This window comes from Sus scrofa, chromosome 9 (assembly GCF_054392235.1).
Source record: "Sus scrofa isolate SSC_HxYL_T2T_F1_AM1 chromosome 9, Sscrofa_HxYL_maternal_Yorkshire_Landrace_v2.0, whole genome shotgun sequence".
Lineage (NCBI taxonomy): Eukaryota > Metazoa > Chordata > Mammalia > Artiodactyla > Suidae > Sus > Sus scrofa.
The window spans coordinates 36,244,243-36,262,660 of record NC_139391.1 but is presented as its reverse complement, the minus strand read 5'-3'; the positions used below and the strand labels follow the sequence as shown (position 1 = coordinate 36,262,660).

The window sequence follows — 18,418 nt, the reverse complement described above, 5'->3', positions numbered from 1 at the left end:
ATCCAGGAAGTCCTCATGGGCTTCCGAACTGGCAGGGACCTATGCCCAGGTAGTTTGAAGGTAATTCATTGTTTGAATGAAGGATATAAAGTTGTTTGGTGACTTTTGCTGCAGCAATGTTACATAGTGTTCAAGCACCAGCCTGGAAGTTAAGGGACCTGAACTTATTTCAGTTTTACTGTGAAAGTGAGGATGATACCAATAAAATAAAGAATATTTACCTTGTGTTTTTTCTGGTAGGATTAAATTAGTAAATGGTTTGTAGAGTGCTTGGCATAGTGCCTGGCCCGTAGTGGTCCATAAATGTTAGCCATAAATCCAGCTGCATTATTTCTGGATAAAAGTCCTATTTAACAGAGTGCATGAGATCAGCAGAGAGCATAGGTGGAGAAACTCAGATCCCCTGTTGTAGAATTTAGAAGTAATGAGTGGCGAATCCATGGAGGAGGAAGCTGTGCCTCTAAAGTTTCCCAAATTACAGCAGAGGAGCTGAGGAGGAAGGGAAGACCCAGCAGATGCTGTGCTCTGTCATCTATTTGGACTCCACACTGGTCCATTATAAGTGACACAGAGTTTGAATCTCTTCCAGACAGGTGGCTCTCTTACTGAGCATCACCCTTAGGAATTTACTTGAATAAGAACTTCTCCACCCAGAGGTCTCTTTCTTTATCAAGGTCAGATTGAACAATGGGCAAGTAGGAATTTCCTACCTGGATCATTTTGTGGGTGGAGTGGGAGTCATGGCCCATTAATTTGTTTTTAATCTAGCTCTGATCTTGTGTTGTGACTTGAATTGGTAGTAGAAGACATATGTATTGCATGTATTGGCTTCATAATGAAAGTGGAAAGGAAACCTCAGGGCTTAAAAAGTACTAGGCCTTGTCTCATTTTCCTTGTTATGTAAAATTAAAGAATTAATATAAGACCACTCCATTTTCCAATGGAATGCATTTTATAGGTCCATGGAGTTCTGGGTACAAAACTGAAGTGACAGTTGGACCAATATAGCTATATATAGCTATAGATAGATAGATAGATAGATAGATAGATAGATAGATAGATAGAATTGTGACATGAGATTATGTGAGAGTTATATATTCTGGTAGATAATGATTTAAACAAAATATACTAAGACTTTTAGACAGTTGCTATGGCAGTAGTTCTCAAAACATGTCTAGAGGAGACTTTCCAGTGGCCTAAAATATGAGTCTAAAATCCAATTCATTTAATAATCATTTATTGAGCACCTAGTATACATAATGCACCATCTTAGATATTGGGGATACAAAGATTGATGAAACACTGTCCATGATCTTGAAGAATTCGTATCCAGATAGAACAACTACCATTTCTTCTAGGTCAGGAAATGTAACCAACCCACCAAATATGTAGAGATAAAAACAGCAAATAAAGTAAAATAAGGCAACAGAGAAACATGTTCCAAATGAAGGAACAAGATAGAACCCCAGAAGAAGAAATGAGCAAAGTGAAGATTAGGTAATCTGCCTGATAAAGAGTTCAAGGTGGAGTTCCCATCGTGGCTCAGTGGTTAACGAATCCGCCTAGGAACCATGAGGTTGCAGGTTCGGTCCCTGGCCTTGCTCAGTGGGTTAAAGATCCGGCATTGCCATGAGCTGTGGTGTAGGTTGCAAGATGCGGCTCGGATCTTGTGTTGCTGTGGCTCCGGCGTAGGCTGGCGGCTATAGCTTGGATTCAACCCCTAGCCTGGGAACCTCCATGTGCTGCAGGAGCAGCCCTAGAAAAGGCAAAAAGACAAAAAAAAAACAAAAAAAAAAAAACACCTCTCTGAGTCTTCTTCATCACTTTGTAATGGAGGCCCCAAAACAAACAAACAAACAAAAAAAGACTTCAAGATAACGATCATAAAAATGATCAAAGAACTTGGGAGAAGAATGGATAAACAGAGTAAGAGTTTGTAACAAGGAATTGGAAAATATATAGCAGAACTAGACAGAGATTAAAAATGCAATAACTGAAATGAAAAACTCACTAGAAGGAATCACCAGTAGATTAAATGATACAGAGGAACAAGTCAGTGAAGTGAAAGACAGTAGTGAAAATCACTGAAGCTGAACAGAAAAAAGGATAAAAAAGATGAAGACAGTCTAAGAGACCTCTGAGACAATATCAAGTGTACTAACATTTGCATTATATGGGTCCTAGAAGCAGAAGAGAGAGAGAGAGAAAAGGAGCAGAGAACATATTTGAAGACATAAGAGCTGAAAAATTTCCTAACCTGGGAAAGGAGACAAACATCCAGGTGCAGGAAGCACAGAGGGTCTCAAGCAGGGTCAACACCAGGAGGAATACACCAAGATACATTGTAATTGGCAAAACATCAAAAATTAAAAATAGGGAATGTTAAAAGCAGCAAGAGAATAGCAACAAATTATAAATAACGGAATGCCCATAAGGCTATGAGCTGACTTCTCAGCAGAAACTCCACAGGCCAGAAGAGAGTGACAGGATATATTTAAAGTGATGAAAGGGGAAGACTTACAACCAAGAACACTCTACACAGCAAGGCTTTCACTCGCATTTGATGAAGAGATAAAAAATTTTGCAGATAAGCAAAAGCTAAAAGAGTCCAGCACAATGAAACCAGCTTTACAAGGAATGTTAAAGGGACTTCTCCCAATGGAAAAAAAAAAAAAGGCCATGACTACAAACATGAAAACTGTGAAAGGACAAAGCTCATTAGTAAAGACAAATATATAGTAAAGTTAGCAAATAAACCAAATATAAAGCTAGAAGGAAGGTTAAAAGACATAAATGGTAAAATCGTCAATGTGTTGAATAAGTAGTTAAGGGATACACAAAATAAAAAGGTGCAAAATATGACGTCAAAAACAGTAAATGTGGTGGGGAGGAGTAAAAATGCTGGGTTGCTAAAATGTGTTTTAAATTAAGAGATCTGCAACCTAAAATAATCATTGTATATTTAGATTGCTACATATTAACCTCAGAGTAACCACAAATCAAAAATCTACAATAGATATAGACAGAAAAAAAGAGAAAGGAATCCAAGCACCAAACACTAAAAATAATCATCAAATCACAAGGGAAAAGAATAAAAAAAAAAAAGGAACAAAACAAAACAACTGCAAAAATAACCTTGAAACAATGAACAAGATGGCAGTAAGTACATACCTATCAATGTTTGTTTGTTTGTTTGTTTGTTTGTCTGTTTGCCATGTCCTTGGCATGCAGAAGTTCTGGGGCCAGGGATCAAACCCACACCATAGGAGCAACCCAAGCCACAGCAGTGACAATGCTTGATCCTTAACCCACTGAACCCCAGGGAACTCTTTATCAATAATTACTTTAGGGAGTTCCCTTTGTGGCTCAGTGATTAATGAACCTGACTAGGAACCATGAGGATATGGGTTTGATCCCTGGCATTGCCCAGTGGGTTAAGGATCTGGTGTCGCATGAGCTGTGGTGTAGGTCACAGATGTGGCTCAGATCCCCACTACTGTGACTGTAATGTAGTCTGCCAGCTATGGCTCCAATTCAACCCCTAGCCTAGGAACTTCCACATGCCTTGGATGCAGCCCTAAAAAGCAAAAAAAAAAAAAAAAAAAAAAAAAAAAAAAAAAAATTACTTTAAATGTAAATAGAATACTCCCAATTGAAAGACATCAAATGGCTGAATGAATACAAAAACAAACATAGATATTTGCTACCTGTAAGAGACTCTTTTAAGATCTAAATACACACATAGACTGAAAGTAAGGGAATGGAAAAAATTATTCCAAGCAAATAGAAATCAAAAGAAATATGGAGTGACAATACTTATATTAAACAGAATAGATTTTAAAACAAGGACTATAATAAAAGACAAAGAAAGATATTATATAGTGATCAAAGGATCAATCCAACCTAAAGATATAACAATTGCAAATATATTTGTACCCAATATAAGAACACCTAGATACATAAAGCAAATACAATCAGATATAAAGGGAGAAATTGACAGTAACACAGTAAGAGTAGGGGACTTTAACACCCCACTTATATCAAGGGACAGATCATCCAGACAGAAAAATCAATAAGGAAACACTTGCCTTAAAAGATACATTAGATAAGATGGACTTAATAGATATATACAGAGAGAAAACAGTCCATCCAAAAGCAGTAGAATATACATTCTTTTCAAGTGCACATGGAACATTCTCCAGGATGTATCACATGAAATGAGTCTCAGTAAAATTTAAGAAAACCGAGATCATATCAGGCTTCTTTTCTAACTATAATGCTATGAGAGTAGAAATCAGCTACACGAAAAAAAATGCCAAAAAACAAAGACAGCCACAAACGTGTGTACATTCATACACACACACATACAATATGAATATATGGATATTTGGGTTTGTTTCCAATAAAGAATTAAATCTCTGCCAAACTTCCTTTTCCCCTCATCTCAATCACCCAGTCAGGCTCCTCTGTGCTTGATTTTTGTTTAAGATGTCATTCCCGCATGACAGTGAAGGCCAAAAACATTGGTGAGTCCTGGTGCTCAGGCTCTCACTCTTGTCAGCCAAGTCCAAGAAAGTTTAATTCATCTCTAAAAGATGGCTGACCCTGCAGGAATCCAAGAACAAGAAAATAACGTCAGAAAACAAAGTAACAGTTCAAATATGTTGTGACTGATACTGTGTATGATGCTCCTATTTGGAAATTTTAATGGACCCATCCTGTAATGGCCATTACTGATTGACAGCCTCAAGCAGGGACATTGACATTTAATCACTGGCAACTTCTATACTAGAATATATATATATATGTACACACACACACACACACACACATACATACACATATGTATGTGTGTGTGTGTATTTGTTTGTTTAGTGCCATACCCATGGCATATGGAGGTTCCCAGGCTAGGGGTCGAATCAGAGCTACAGCTGCTGGCCTACACCCCAGCCATAACAACGTGAGATCAAAGCCACATCAGCAAACTACACCACAACTAACAGCAACGCTGGATCCTTGACCCACTGGGCAAGGCCGGGGGTGGAACCTGCAACCTCATGGTTCCTAGTCAGATTCGTTTCTACTGCGCCATGATGGGAACACCTATACTAGAATATATTTTTAAAAGGAGAAAATTCACATTTTTGAAGAACAGTCAAGTTTAGTTGACAGGAGAAAACTTAGATTTACAGGGGTCTAAGAAAATCAGGCTATGAATCAAATTAAGAAATTACATAATTTCTTCCTAGAAACTTATCCAACTTAGGTTGAAGTGACATCCTTTGGTGAAACTCCAGAAGGACAAGGTGTCTGTTTTCATGCCAAGATAAACTTTGAGGACAATTCAAGATATATACAAAAAGTTATATTTGTTATAGACAACAAATAAAAATTGCATATACTAAAAATTAAGTCACCAAATATGACCTAAAATACATAAAACTTGATGGGAATGCCACTTGCTTTGTGAATGGTGCTGGACTAGACATGGCTCTGACATCATTTCTCTTCGTGGTCAAAGCCCAGCCAACTTCTTCAATCTCAGTGGTGTTAGGGAAGCTCAAGTGTATTAAATATTTTAATTGCTTATTGCTGATCCTAAGGTTGAAGCCATCTTCAGCAAAGTTTTTGTCGTAAAAATGAAATTTTCTATTATTGCTGATAACGTTATTAAAGACTGCCGAAAACGAGAATTTATGTTTCTGGTGGTCAGGCTTGAAGGAATCAATGTCCAGGAGTACTGGAACATACTCAGCAACATCCAATTCTTTGTTACTTCTGGCATCGACTTGGAGGATGCAATCAGGAAGGCTGTGGCCAGCATGGCAAGGAAGTGCTTCCTTTCTCTCTAGTCCATTGTGGATAGAAGTCTCCATTCCTAGAAAGAGAAACCGTTCTCATTACTAGGAAGAAGATAGTTTTCCATTTGGGGAAAAAAGTGAATGGCCATCAGGAATCATATGGAAAATCTTAAAATCTATATATTTTTAGGAATGGATATCTAGCCTAAATAATTCTGATCTTGCATACAATTTTCATCAAAATAATGGCCCATTTTCTTATGCTATATTCTTTGCCATGGTAAATCTGCCAGTGAACAGCTTTTTGTTGGCTTTTGGGAGCAATCTATACAGCCAGTGTGGATACAGTGAAAAATTCAAATCAGGACCTAGTTTATTTATGAGAATTCTGCTGGACGTGTAGTCCAGAAAGGGGGGATTGGGGAGGTAGGGAGGAATGGAGAGAGAGAGAGGGAGCGAGAGGAAGAGAAAAAAATCTCAGGCAAAAGATTACATATAAAACAAAGGGTTGATAATCTATTGAAGCTATTGAAATGGTGCAACTGAAATATAGCTATAACAAATAGTTACGACATGATGGGAACTCCATGGACAGACTTTCGATAGGAGCCCATTGGAGGGAGTGTCTCCGATATAGCTTTCTTTAGTATGTCCAGGAATTTCCCACATACAATAAAAATACTCCACTGAAGAGCATGCCTCCTCTTGGCTCAGTAGCTCGGCACTGCAGTGGCCTGTTACTCATGCAGTATGGGTATGCAGGTTATGTACAAGTCTGTAGCTTTGCAGTTCATGGGATCATGTATTTAAATGTATTAGTCACAGTATGGAGCAGCCTGGAGCAATGTGCCTTTGAAAGTTTGATTTTTTATTTCTTAAAATTCCACATAACAGCCAAGCTTAGAATACCTGTTCTTTCTGTTACTGTAGAAAGGGCATTTCCTCTATGAAGCATCTCTGAAACTCAAAAGCAGTGTTTATAAATTCACAATTCATTAACTTCCTTCACTTCAATAAGCATTTATTGAGTGCCTACTGTAAATAACATATATTTATTTCTAGGGGAGATTCCACATTTTTGGTACTAAAAATTTTGGTACTAAAAATTAGTTGTAGCCCAAGAATAATAATAAAATAATACCTGAAGATCATTAAAAGATAATAATTTAAAATAACTAACATCTTCACATTGTTTTCAGTATGTACCAGACACTATCATAAGTACTTTATATATTAACTCAACTAAGATGAAATTGAGCCTTCGCAAGTTGCTCACTTAATTGATTTCTGTGGACTTGGGATAAAGAAGATGAGAAATTGGGTCGGCACACAAAAATTGCTTTTTTGAAAATCTCGTTTTTATTTGCTAGATCACTTTAGCCAGTGTTTCCTTTGAGCCAGTATGGCAGGATTATCAATAATTTTTGAAGTTAGAGAAATAGCCAATGATAATTGGGAGAAATTTTGAGGCTCAGGAGACCCTAGCATATAGGTGAACCAAAATGTCTTTTTAAATTTATGACATCTATCTTTTTATGCAACTAAAAACTACATATTACTTACACAGACTAGAATTCAATTATATTTTTCCTGGTCCCTACGTTGTTGAGCCCAAGTTCTAGTGCCTGACACATAGTAAGGCCAAACAAATTGAAACATTGGAATTTGGAGCAAAGAAAGGTTTATTCTAAGGGCCAATCAAGGAGACTGGGGTGACTTCTGGTCTAAAGACGCTTACTCTCCATAGTTTTTGGGGAAGAGCTTTTATGGGCATAATTTGGGGAGGGGAGTCTGTAGGGTGTGTGACCTTTTCTGATTGGTTAGTGATGAGGTAACAGGGCAGTGCTCCAGGAGTCTCAGTCATCAGCCTTCTGGTTCCAGCCAGTCTGGGGTCCATATGCTTCTGCTCAGCCTGAAGTCAGCAGCCTCCACCTGGATGAGGGCGTTAGTTCCTATGGAAGAACTCAGAGATATGCACATATCAGATTGGTATGTGCATATTTTCAGGAGAAACTTGGACTTTCCCCATGCCTGCACTACTATGTCTTTTTTTTTTTAAAAAAAAATTTTGTTATGGTGTCATTGATTTACCATCTTCCTTTAATTTCTGCTATACAGCAAAGAGACCCAGTCATAATATACATATATATTATGTCCAATCTTGTGGGTTAGAACATGAGCAATTATTTCTTGACTGTCTTTTGTTTCTGCATTCCCTCACTCCCCTAATTTTAACTGTTTGAATCTGCCCTTTAGAACTCAGGGAAGGGAGTTCCCATCGTGGCTCAATGGTTAATGAATCTGACTAGGAACCATGAGGTTGTGGGTTCGATCCATAGCCTTGCTCAGTGGGTTAAGGATCCGGTGTTGCAGTGAGCTGTGGTGTAGGTCACAGACGCGGCTCCGATCCTGCGTTGCTGTGGCTTTGGTGTAGGCTGGCGGCTACAGTTCCGAATAGACCCCTAGCCTGGGAACCTTCACATGCCGCAGGAGCGGCCCTAGGAAAGGCAAAAAGACAAAAAATAATAATAATAATAAAATAAAATAGAACTCGGGGAATGTCTAGAAAGCTGAAAAGTTTTTTCCCTACAAACAAGAAATGGGGGACATAAAAAGACTTTTGTATCTAGGTGGGCCCCACAGAGTCCTATTCTGTTTCAAACCCCCCTTTTCTTTGATAATCTTGAGGGAACAAGCGTGGGCCAAGAAAGGGAATAACATTTTAGATAGAGAGTTTGATCATAAACTCAGCAGAGGAACTTAGTTTTAGGGGGACTTGGTTTCACTTTTTCTGCTCTTGTCCCTAGATCAAAGTTCTGAGTGACTCAAGGGTGCCTCATACATGAAAGTAGACAAGTATCCTAAAATAAGAAAGTAAGGGATAAAGCATCCAAGAGAAAAATAAAAATTACAACAGCAGTGCCATTATTTTTTTCAACATCTCAATGGAGAGTCAGCTTCAGGTGAAGCAAGTGAATCACAAAATTGTCCATGAAGGCTTTTTTCTTTTTTTGTCATTCTCATTAAAAGAGCAGAAACTCCCTCTAGCAGAGATACTGGTAGCTCAATCCTAGTGGAATATAATTTATACTTTCATGGTTATAAACATGAATGATAGACATTTTCTTCCGTGACTGGAAAATTTGCTAAGACAACTCTAGTATACCTAGTTATATGGAGAAGGCATCAAAAACTATGGTTGATTTTTTTTTCATTCTAGTAGTTAAATTGGTTTTTGTTGAATGGGAGGAAAAGGGCCAGGAATTCATGGAGCAATAGTTTTGCATCAGAATCAACAGGTAAACAATTTCAAATAAACATGCCAGAATATCACCTAGGCCTAGTGAATCAGAACTCTGGAGGGATGGGGCCCAAATATGTACATTTTAAAAAATCTCCCAGGGGGCTCTAATGTTCTCAGAGGATTAAGAACCACACACTTAGGAGATAAGCCAAGTTCTATAAAAGCATTAACTTCAGCTCATTTGTTTTGTATTTTATCACAGTCTTGCAATAAAATAATAAAATTTTTTTCTTGCCCAAGGCTAAACCTTCTAGATAGGCCTATTGTGGCCAGACTCTGATGTGGTTATCTCCTTTCTTTGCCTGAGTAAAACTAGTGCTCTACTAGCACGACAGCAGAAGCATTTGATAGCCACTCCACAGTGCGAAGCAATGTTTGCCGTTGTTTACCATTAACATTTATTAGGCTGTGGTAGGCAAGGTAAGGCCACAAGAGACTGGGCCGATTCATTTACAAAGGAACATGACATAGCAGCCAGAAATGGCAGCAAAGCCTTAAAGTAAAACATTTATTTAGCATAATGGCCAACATTTATAGGGTCTTTGTGCCAGGACTTATTTAGAGCGCTTTATTTGCATTATCTCATTTCATCATCATGACAACCATAAAGATGAAGTATATTTTTATCTCTACATTAGAGATGAGGAACCCGAAGCAGAGAGAGGTCAAGGTCACAAAGCTGGCAAGATTCTAGGCAGTCTGACTGTGGAGCTCCCATTTAAACTACTATGTGATATTGTCTTTCAGAATCATACTAGTTGGCTGCTCTTTGGTGAGAAGGAATAAAGACTGCAAATTTTTTCCTTCTTTTCTTTTTCTTTTCTTTTTTAAACTAATTTGTTAGTCAAAAGCAGAGCTATGCAGAGTGGCCATTTGGGGTGTATTTTAAAGAAAGGACAAGAAAGAATGGATATCACCATATACTAATATGTTGCTAAATTTGGGTCCACTTACCCAAACACAGTAAAGCCAGTCTTACTGACACTGAGTTGTGGTGGAAAAAAATGCTGCGTTTGTTGGGAGTTTCCAGACAAGGAGTCCTGAACCACTAATGCTCAAAAAACCCGAACTCCTCCATGGGTTTTACGAAAGCATTTTTAAAGGCCAGTTGAGAGACAAGAGTCACAGGGTATGTGATTAGCTTGTGCACAACTCTCTGTTGGATGATGGTGAGGAAACACGGTGGTGTCACCGGGGTTAACATTATCAATTCTCAGGTTCCAATAGTTCTGGGGTCTACTCTACCTGCCCCTGTAGTTAACATCTTCCATTTAGTGGAGGTTTTAGCACGGGTAAAAAACTCGTAAAATGTGCCTTGGATACTGTTATCTATATATCTCAGAAAGAACTAAAGATTCTGCGACTGTCATATGACTGATTTACTATGGGGTTTTTTTTCTTCTTCTTTTTTTCTTTTTAGGGCCGCACCCACAGCCATATGGAAGTTCCCAGGGGTCAAATTGGAGCTGTAGCTGCTGGCCTATGCCAGAGCCACAGCAACACCAGATCCCAGCCTTGTCTGCGACCTACACCACAGCTCATGGCAATGCCAGATCCTTAACCCCCAAGTGAGGCCAGGGATCAAACCTGAAACATCATGTTTCCTAGTCAGATTCATTTCTGCTGTGCCACAACAGGAACTCCAGATTTACTGTTTAACTTGTGTGTTCTCTTGGCCCTGCTACTTTTGTCACGAAATATTCACATCCTTTCAATCATTAATTGTTGAGTCAGGCTTTTAAGACTCAGGTAGGCTTTTGGGTTGAAGTTCTGCTTCTAGTTCGTTATGTGATCTAGGGAAAGTTGCTTAACCACTCTGAGCCTCAGATTTCACATTTGTAATATTAAGGATGTAAAACTCACTCCTGGGGTCATTTTTGCTGGAATTAAATAATAGAATTTGTTAAGTGCAGTACTTACTACCTAAGTAAAATGTAACTGTAAATAGATATGTTTTAACTTATAAAACTGTGCCCTTTTATTCATGTAAGAACACAGACATGAATGTAAATCACTCAAAATCTATTTCCTCCTTAAACAGTTTATACAGTTTGGCTTTTAAGTCTCAGTTGCTGTATCTATAAAATGGGATATGGAGATGCCAATAATTAGAATTATTTTGAGATAATTTTATGGGCTCTTTAATAATCTGATAATCTGAGCACTGTATCATCTGGCTTCTTTGCCCCTTGTATTTTATAAAATTAAAACATTTCACATAAAATAAAAATTCAGAATACATTAGAAACTTGACTGTTACTCTGGAGCAGAGTTTTAAAGAGCTTTATGTTGATAATTTTATTCAATGGTTGAACACTTGTAAAAGCAGCAAGATTGCTTGTTAAGCATGTAGACTCTTGGGCTCTGGCCCCAGAGATTTTGAAATACACACTATAATCCATTGGGGTTCAGAGAAACTATTCAAACTCCTATTTGCTTTTAGCTGACTCATTGTGTCTAGTGGGGTCTGGAACTTTGTGTTTTTTACAAGTACTCCTGTGATTCTGTAACTGAGCAAGGCCCTGTGGGGCTCCTGGGCACAAAAGCCTTTCTGTGTCCCCCATTTCTTGGTTCTTAGGAAACAGGCCTCATTTAGCCTCCATGACCTTCCCTGAGTTCCTAGGGACAGGTTTAGACAGTTGCTAATCAAGAATGGAGGGGATGCAAAGACAAGGGAGGAACAGTCAAGAAACAATAGTACAGTCTTGGGGCTGGATCCTGGCTCCCTCTCAAAGGGATAGACATAATAATACAGGCATCTTGTCCTTATGCTTCTTTTGGAAATGAATACTTTAAAATTGAACAGCTTAGAGTCCTTCCTTGTCCTTTTTCCTGGCTTAATTGCACCCTAAACACGACTACCCATAAGCTAAAAATTAGGAACCCTGAGCACAACTGCCAGTGGGTTAAAGATTATTAGTACATACATTTTTTAGGAACTTTCCTAGTTTGTTCTAATCTCTGATCGATACGCCCTTTTCGCAAGTCTGTTATTCTAGGCAATAACCCAGAAGACTACCATCATGATCATGCCAAGATCTCATGGCACCAACCTAGATTCCACCCCCCAAAAGGAAGAATGTATATTTGCCTTAAACCCTGATTCTTATCCCAAACTTGTTTTTCTCCTTTTTAACTATAAAATTTCCCACAATTCTTTCCAAAGAGGGCACAGTCTTTAAGGCATTAGCCTGCTGTGGCCTCCTTTGCCTGGCAAAGCAGTAAAAGCTATCTTTTACCTCTTTACCCCAAACTCTGTCTCTGCATTTCAATTTGGCACTGGTATACAGAGGCCAAATTTTGGCAACAAGTCTGGTGCAATTAGTCTGAGGACGATCTTTTGAGAAACATGCCTGAGTGTAGTGGCTTCTAATGTCCAGTGGACATACTTAGGTTATCTAGAAGAATATGCTGAAAATTCCATTTATAGTTTTGTCCAAAGCAAATGAATCTCCATTTACTTTTAGTATCCTAGAGGTTTCATTAGGTCTGCGTGTCTGATTGTCACTTGTCACAGACTTTGAGAATGCTCTAAAAGAAGAGAGTGGAGTGGGAGTTCGCAGGCAGAGGAGCTGCCTCTGGCACCCTCCCTCCTTTGCTTTCAGTAAGACATCATTTTTTGTGCCTGGTAAATGCTTATATAACCCAGAAACTATTTTTGCAAAATGGACAAGTGGGTTAGAAAAGTCTTAATTCCCTACAGCAAGGGTGAAGATAATAATTCAAGCATAAATAACCAAAAGAAAATGGCAAAATTGATGGTCCTACTATGAGATCTTAGCCACAATGTAAGTAAAAGCTAAAGCCATCTAATTGGCTCTAACAAATCGCCCCAAGTTAGAAATGATCACGATTATATGAAATACAGATTTACATCCAGGATAGTTAAAGATGAAATTTGTCCTCTCTGAAAAAGTATCTTTGTATTTTGGGGTCTTTGAGAGATTAATGATAGTATGAAATCATTAAAGTAGTTAGACATTTAAAAATGAAGTGTTTTTCAATTTTTAAGTCTTTTTTTTTTTTTTTTTTTGTCTTTTTGCCTTTTCTAGGGCCACACCCGCGGCATATGGAGGTTCCCAGGCTAGGGGTCCAAATGGAGCAGTGGTCACCGGCCTACGCCAGAGCCACAGCAATGCCAGATCCAAGCTGCATCTGCTGCGACCTACACCACAGCTCACGGCAACGCTGGATCCTTAACCCACTGAGCAATGCCAGGGATCAAACCTGCAACCTCATGGTTCTTAGTCGGATTCATTAACCTCTGAGCCACGACAAGAATTCCAATTTGTAAATCTTTTTTTATAGAGTTAAGAGAAACATTTTTTTGTTGATGTTGTTTCTTAGGGCTGCACCCACAGCATATGGAGATTCCCAGGCTAGGGGTCCAGTTGGAGCTGTAGTTGTTGGCCTATGCCACAGCCACAGCAACACCAGATCCAAGCTGCATCTATGACCTACACCACTGCAAGGCCCAATCCTTAACCCACTGAGCAAGGCCAGGGATCAAACCTTCATCCTCATGGATGCTAGTCTGGTTCATTTCTGATGAGCCACGATGGGAATTCCCAAGAGAAACATTTTTATTTAATTGTTTTAACTTTAAAAAAAATCCATAAATCCCACTCCTCTGGCCACCCTAAAGATTTTCTTGCACCTTGAGTTGTTTGTTACCTCTTTATTCTCTCTTGAACAATATGTTGCAGAAAAATAGTTAATATAGGTGAAATTAGCAGTTCCTCAATCATAAGAATAAACTGTTTTGTGGGGGAGGGGTGGTGGTGGGAGGTGGTCAATGCTTTACAGCTAACATCTTATGTTTTGCAATTGACCAAGATACAATCCTCCAATCAGAGCTTTATGTTTTGCATTTCAAATTAAGGCTGGACCCTTTTCGGTTATTTTTGCCTCTAGTTACTGCATGGGAATACTTTCACCATATGACTTGTAAAACTACAAACTTTTCATTGAATTTTCATCACTATAGCATGAATAATGCATTCAGTCTTCAAATGTCACAGTAAACATCAAGTGGTTTTACATAATGCATTCTTGATGGAGTTGCAAGAAGCCAGAAGTCCAGGGATGCAGCATAGAAGACAAAAGTTTGGAAAGGAAATTTCATATAAATTTGTCATTTACCCAGGAGGGATAAAATAAGTAGCAGAAGAGTAGCTGGAGAGGGAGTTCCCTGTTGAGGCTCAGCAGTAACAAACCAGACTAGATCCATGAGGACTTGGGTTCGACCCCTGGCCTTGCTCAGTGGGTTAAGGATCCTGTGTTGCTATGACTGTGGTGTAGACCAGCAGCTGGGGGTCTGATTTGACCCCCAGCCTGCAAACTTTCATAAGCCATGGGTGCTGCCCTAAAAAGACAAAAATATAAAAGAATAGATGGAGAAAAAAGACTGAGAAATGAAAGAGTATTTTTTAAAACCAAAAATAGGAAAAAAAAATTGCACACTTGCCACTGAGGAGAGAGGAGAATAAAAACCAGATGGTAACCAAAAACAAAAGGAAACTCGTAAGTATAGGAAATGAATTTGAAACTGTAATGGAATGGTATTACATTTTGAAACCATAGTGAAAATCAACAATTTTCAAGGACTTTGGGAACATTTTCAATGTTTTCTGATTGAGGAATCCTGAGTGAAATATTGAAAGAGAATTCTACCTTTAAATCTTTATTAGTTGATGTGAGTACTCAACCTTCTAGCATCCCTTTCCCATAGTTTCGAGATAGACCATATTATGATAATCCAGCCAGATGAAACAGTCAACATGCTGTTAATTGTCTACCCAACAGCTGTTCTCTTGTTTTTTCTTGCTAAGAGAACACTAGTTTTATTTTTCTCCAGATATAGTCTTTCAAGGTCTCTTCATCTCAGGGAGGATGGGTCTCATACCAGGCCCCATGGAATTCATCATTAGGTTAACACAGTCATGGTAATTCCACCCCCTTTAGCTAATGATTGGTCTGGGGTAAACATCTGTAAGAGTTTCCTATTTCTGCTGTAACAACTAATCACAAATTTATTATTCCATGGTTCTGTAGGCCAGACATTTGGGTTGACTTGCTTGGTTTCTCTGCTCTGTGTTGTTTAAAGGCCAAATCAAGGTGTTGACTGGCTGGATGCTTATAAAAATCCTCTGGAAAGGATATGCTTCCATGTTTATTCAGGTTGTAGGTAGAATCAATTTCCTTGTGGTTGTAGGACTGACGTCCCCATTTTCTTATTGGTTACAAGTTGGGGGCTGCCTCTAGCTGATAGGAGAGTCTCTCCAGTCTTTGCACATGGACCATTACATCTGTGAGGCAACAAGAGTGTATTGAATCCTTCACACTTGGTATCTTTCTGACTTCTTCTGCTTGGTCTCTCTTGATCCAGCCAGAGAAGATGTTTTGCTCTTAAGGAATTGTGTGGTTATATCAGGCCCCTGCATAATCTATTTTAAGTTCTACAACCTTAATTATATCTGCATATTCAGAGGTTTCAGGATTAGAGTGTAGATATCTTTGGGAGTTCATTTTTCTGCCTACCCTTTTATGCAACTCATGTGTAGTCAAAGAAATAAGGGGAATCCATTGAAGGGTTCATTTCTAGCTGAAAAGATGGAGACCCTGTACATTTTTTCCAGCTAGAGATGCAAGTGAGGGGACAAGCTGTATGGAGTGGCAGCAGCTACCTTGTAACCAGGAGACATCAAGAAAGAAGATAAAAGTCAACACACCAAAGATGGTCAAGTAGGAGGCTAGAAAGCCCCTGAGTTCTCCTGATAACATTTTTGAATAGCAGAACCAATGACTGCTTTTGTCTGGATGGCTTGTCATTTGAGGAAAAATAACCTTTTTTTTTAAATAAGCAATCAGTTCAGTTTTCTGTTGCTGGCAACCAGAAACAATTCTAAATGTTATGTTGCTCCTAGCTCTAATATCTGGAACTCTACCATAGGACAGATCTCTACTCTTCCACACTTTAAAATGTAGTATTGACTAACTTGATTAAATTCCTTTATACTGTCATTCTTAATGACTGTTCTCAGTGGTGGTGCCAATCTTAGCTTCACCTTGAGACTACACTCAGTTTTACAGAGTTCAGGGAGAGAGTCCAGGGTTCAGCAAACTATAGCCTATGAGCCAAATCCTGCTGTCATACTGGCATAATACAGGGGAGCTAAGAAAGGTTTTCATATTTTTAAAGGGTTGTAAATCACCCCCCCCCCAAAAAAAAAGGTGACTAGAGACCACATGTGGCCACAAAGATCAAAATTTATTATCTGGGCCTTTATGGAAAAATCATGCCAACCTCTGCACTAGTCACACAGAGGACTTACCTATCATGAAGATGAGACTAGGATGTTTACTAAGGAAAGAATCAGTTTAACATTCAATACCTTTGAAAAATTACAAATCACTGTGTAAAGCTTTTGGCACAGGTAAAGATGAATTCTGTCTTCAAATTAGGTTTCTTTTCAGTTCAACATTTACTGAATTTCTATTATTACAAGACTATGGAAAACATGAGTTGCAAAATGTATAAAACAAGGTTATAATGCAGCTGGAAATCACTTCAGAGAGTAATCTTCTCTGGGAGAAATCATTCATGCAGTATTCCAAGCAAAAGATAAGGGGCTGTCTAAAAAGGATTGCATGCAAAATTTTACATGCATCTACTTTTTTTTTTTTTTTTTTAAGGATATGATGGCAAAGATGGACAGCAAGTGGTTGGAAATTTGGGCCTGTAACTCAGGAGCAGAAGAGTAGAAATGGAATGAATAACCATTTAATAGCTAATTTATATATGGTGGTTGTTATACCAACCCCCAAAGGTAAATACTGTTTTGCAGGTCATACTTCAGGTAATACTTCAATGCCCAGATTGTTTTCACTAAACTAAACTACCTCCTAAAGGGAAGTAAGGGCTGAAAATAAAGATTAGGAGAAGATTCGCAAATCTCTTTAAAATTCTGGGGAGTAAGAGAGGGAAACCGTAGAATAAGAGAAAAGAGTCAAGGAGTTCCAGTCGTGGCTCAGTGGTTAACGAATCTGACTAGGAACCATGAGGTTTCAGGTTTGATCCCTGGCCTCGCTCAGTGGGTTAAGGATCTGGCATTGCTGTGACCTGTGGTGTAGGTTGAAGATGTAGCTCGGATCTGGTGTTGCTGTGGCTCTGGCCAGAGGCCGGCAGTAACAGCTCCCATTAGACCCCTAGCCTGGGAACCTCTATATGCTGCGGGTGCAGCCCTAAAAAGAAAAAAAATAAAATAAAGACCTATTGGAATATATTTTTTAAAGCAGCCAATAGTACATAGGCAAGACTGTAATGGGGAGATGGAATATACTTTCTCTTTTGCCCTCTAATAGTTTGAAATGTCTGGTTGATTTGACCTCTCTAGCTTGAATTTGCCTCTTCACTATTACTATTCAGTTTTAGCCTCACTCCCTCTTTACTGGACTATTGCAATGACTGCTCTCAGGGTGTTCCTCCTTCTAACCTTTTTTTTTTTTTTTAATACAAACCATTCCTCCGTTCAAAAACACTCTCCTGGGCAGTGAACCTTAACTTTTACTGAGAGTCCACTGTGGTGGGGTATAAATGGAGGCATTACCACAAAGAACTGATTCCCTCCCCCTTTCTTTCACTCATGCAGCTCATAATCCCATGTAGGCAGAATGACTATAATACATTCATATCACACAACCACCACCAGAGCAGGAACAGTGACTAATCATCACCCTCTCCTGTATCTTTTATTTCTATTCCCAAATCTCTCCTCTATTCTTCCTTTTCACGTTACCACCTCAATAAACAGCCTGTAACCTAGATTTCTTACTTTTAGTCTCTTCTCCTACCTTCCACCAGAATCTATGGTTATACATATCACTCCATTTCTTCCAAAGATCCCCTTAGGACTACAGAACAGAACGGCCTAAAGTCTTCTGTAATTTGGTACAGCCCACCTTTCCTGTCCTATCTCCTTCAACATTCTCCCACACATCTTTCCATCACCCCGTGGTATTTACCATTCAACGGGCACGTTCATGCATCTTCACCTCCCTCTCGCCCATATGATGTCATCTTTCAGACCTCAGGACCCTCTCCCGTTCTGGTAACAAGACTTGGGAGGAAAGATGCACGAGCTCTAGGGGGAGGGGCCATTGCTCAGGGATCAAGGGACGCAAACCTGTTTGACCGTGTTCATTTGCAGAGCTACCCCAAGTAAGCTGCACTCCCAACCGTTACTATACCTCCGCATAAATCAACCCAATTTTCTCTGAAACACCAAGGGCTTCAAGGGTCAAAGACTCCTCA

General features: G+C 39.0%; 1 long non-coding RNA gene across 3 annotated transcripts; it reads right to left on the bottom strand.

The window, feature by feature from the left end:
- Positions 1-1,220: 1,220 nt before the first annotated feature.
- LOC102163572 (uncharacterized) lies at positions 1,221-18,214 on the bottom strand. 3 transcript variants are annotated; one of them, XR_014815170.1, is made up of 4 exons: positions 18,130-18,214; positions 7,609-7,753; positions 5,110-5,878; positions 1,221-3,386 (listed from the first exon to the last, which is right to left on the bottom strand). It is a non-coding gene; the product is annotated as an uncharacterized LOC102163572 (long non-coding RNA). The 3 variants fall into 3 exon arrangements; XR_014815171.1 differs by having other exon boundaries at positions 1,221-1,592; positions 5,278-5,878; XR_002335621.2 differs by lacking the exon at positions 1,221-3,386 and having other exon boundaries at positions 5,350-5,878; positions 7,609-7,764.
- Positions 18,215-18,418: the final 204 nt, after the last annotated feature.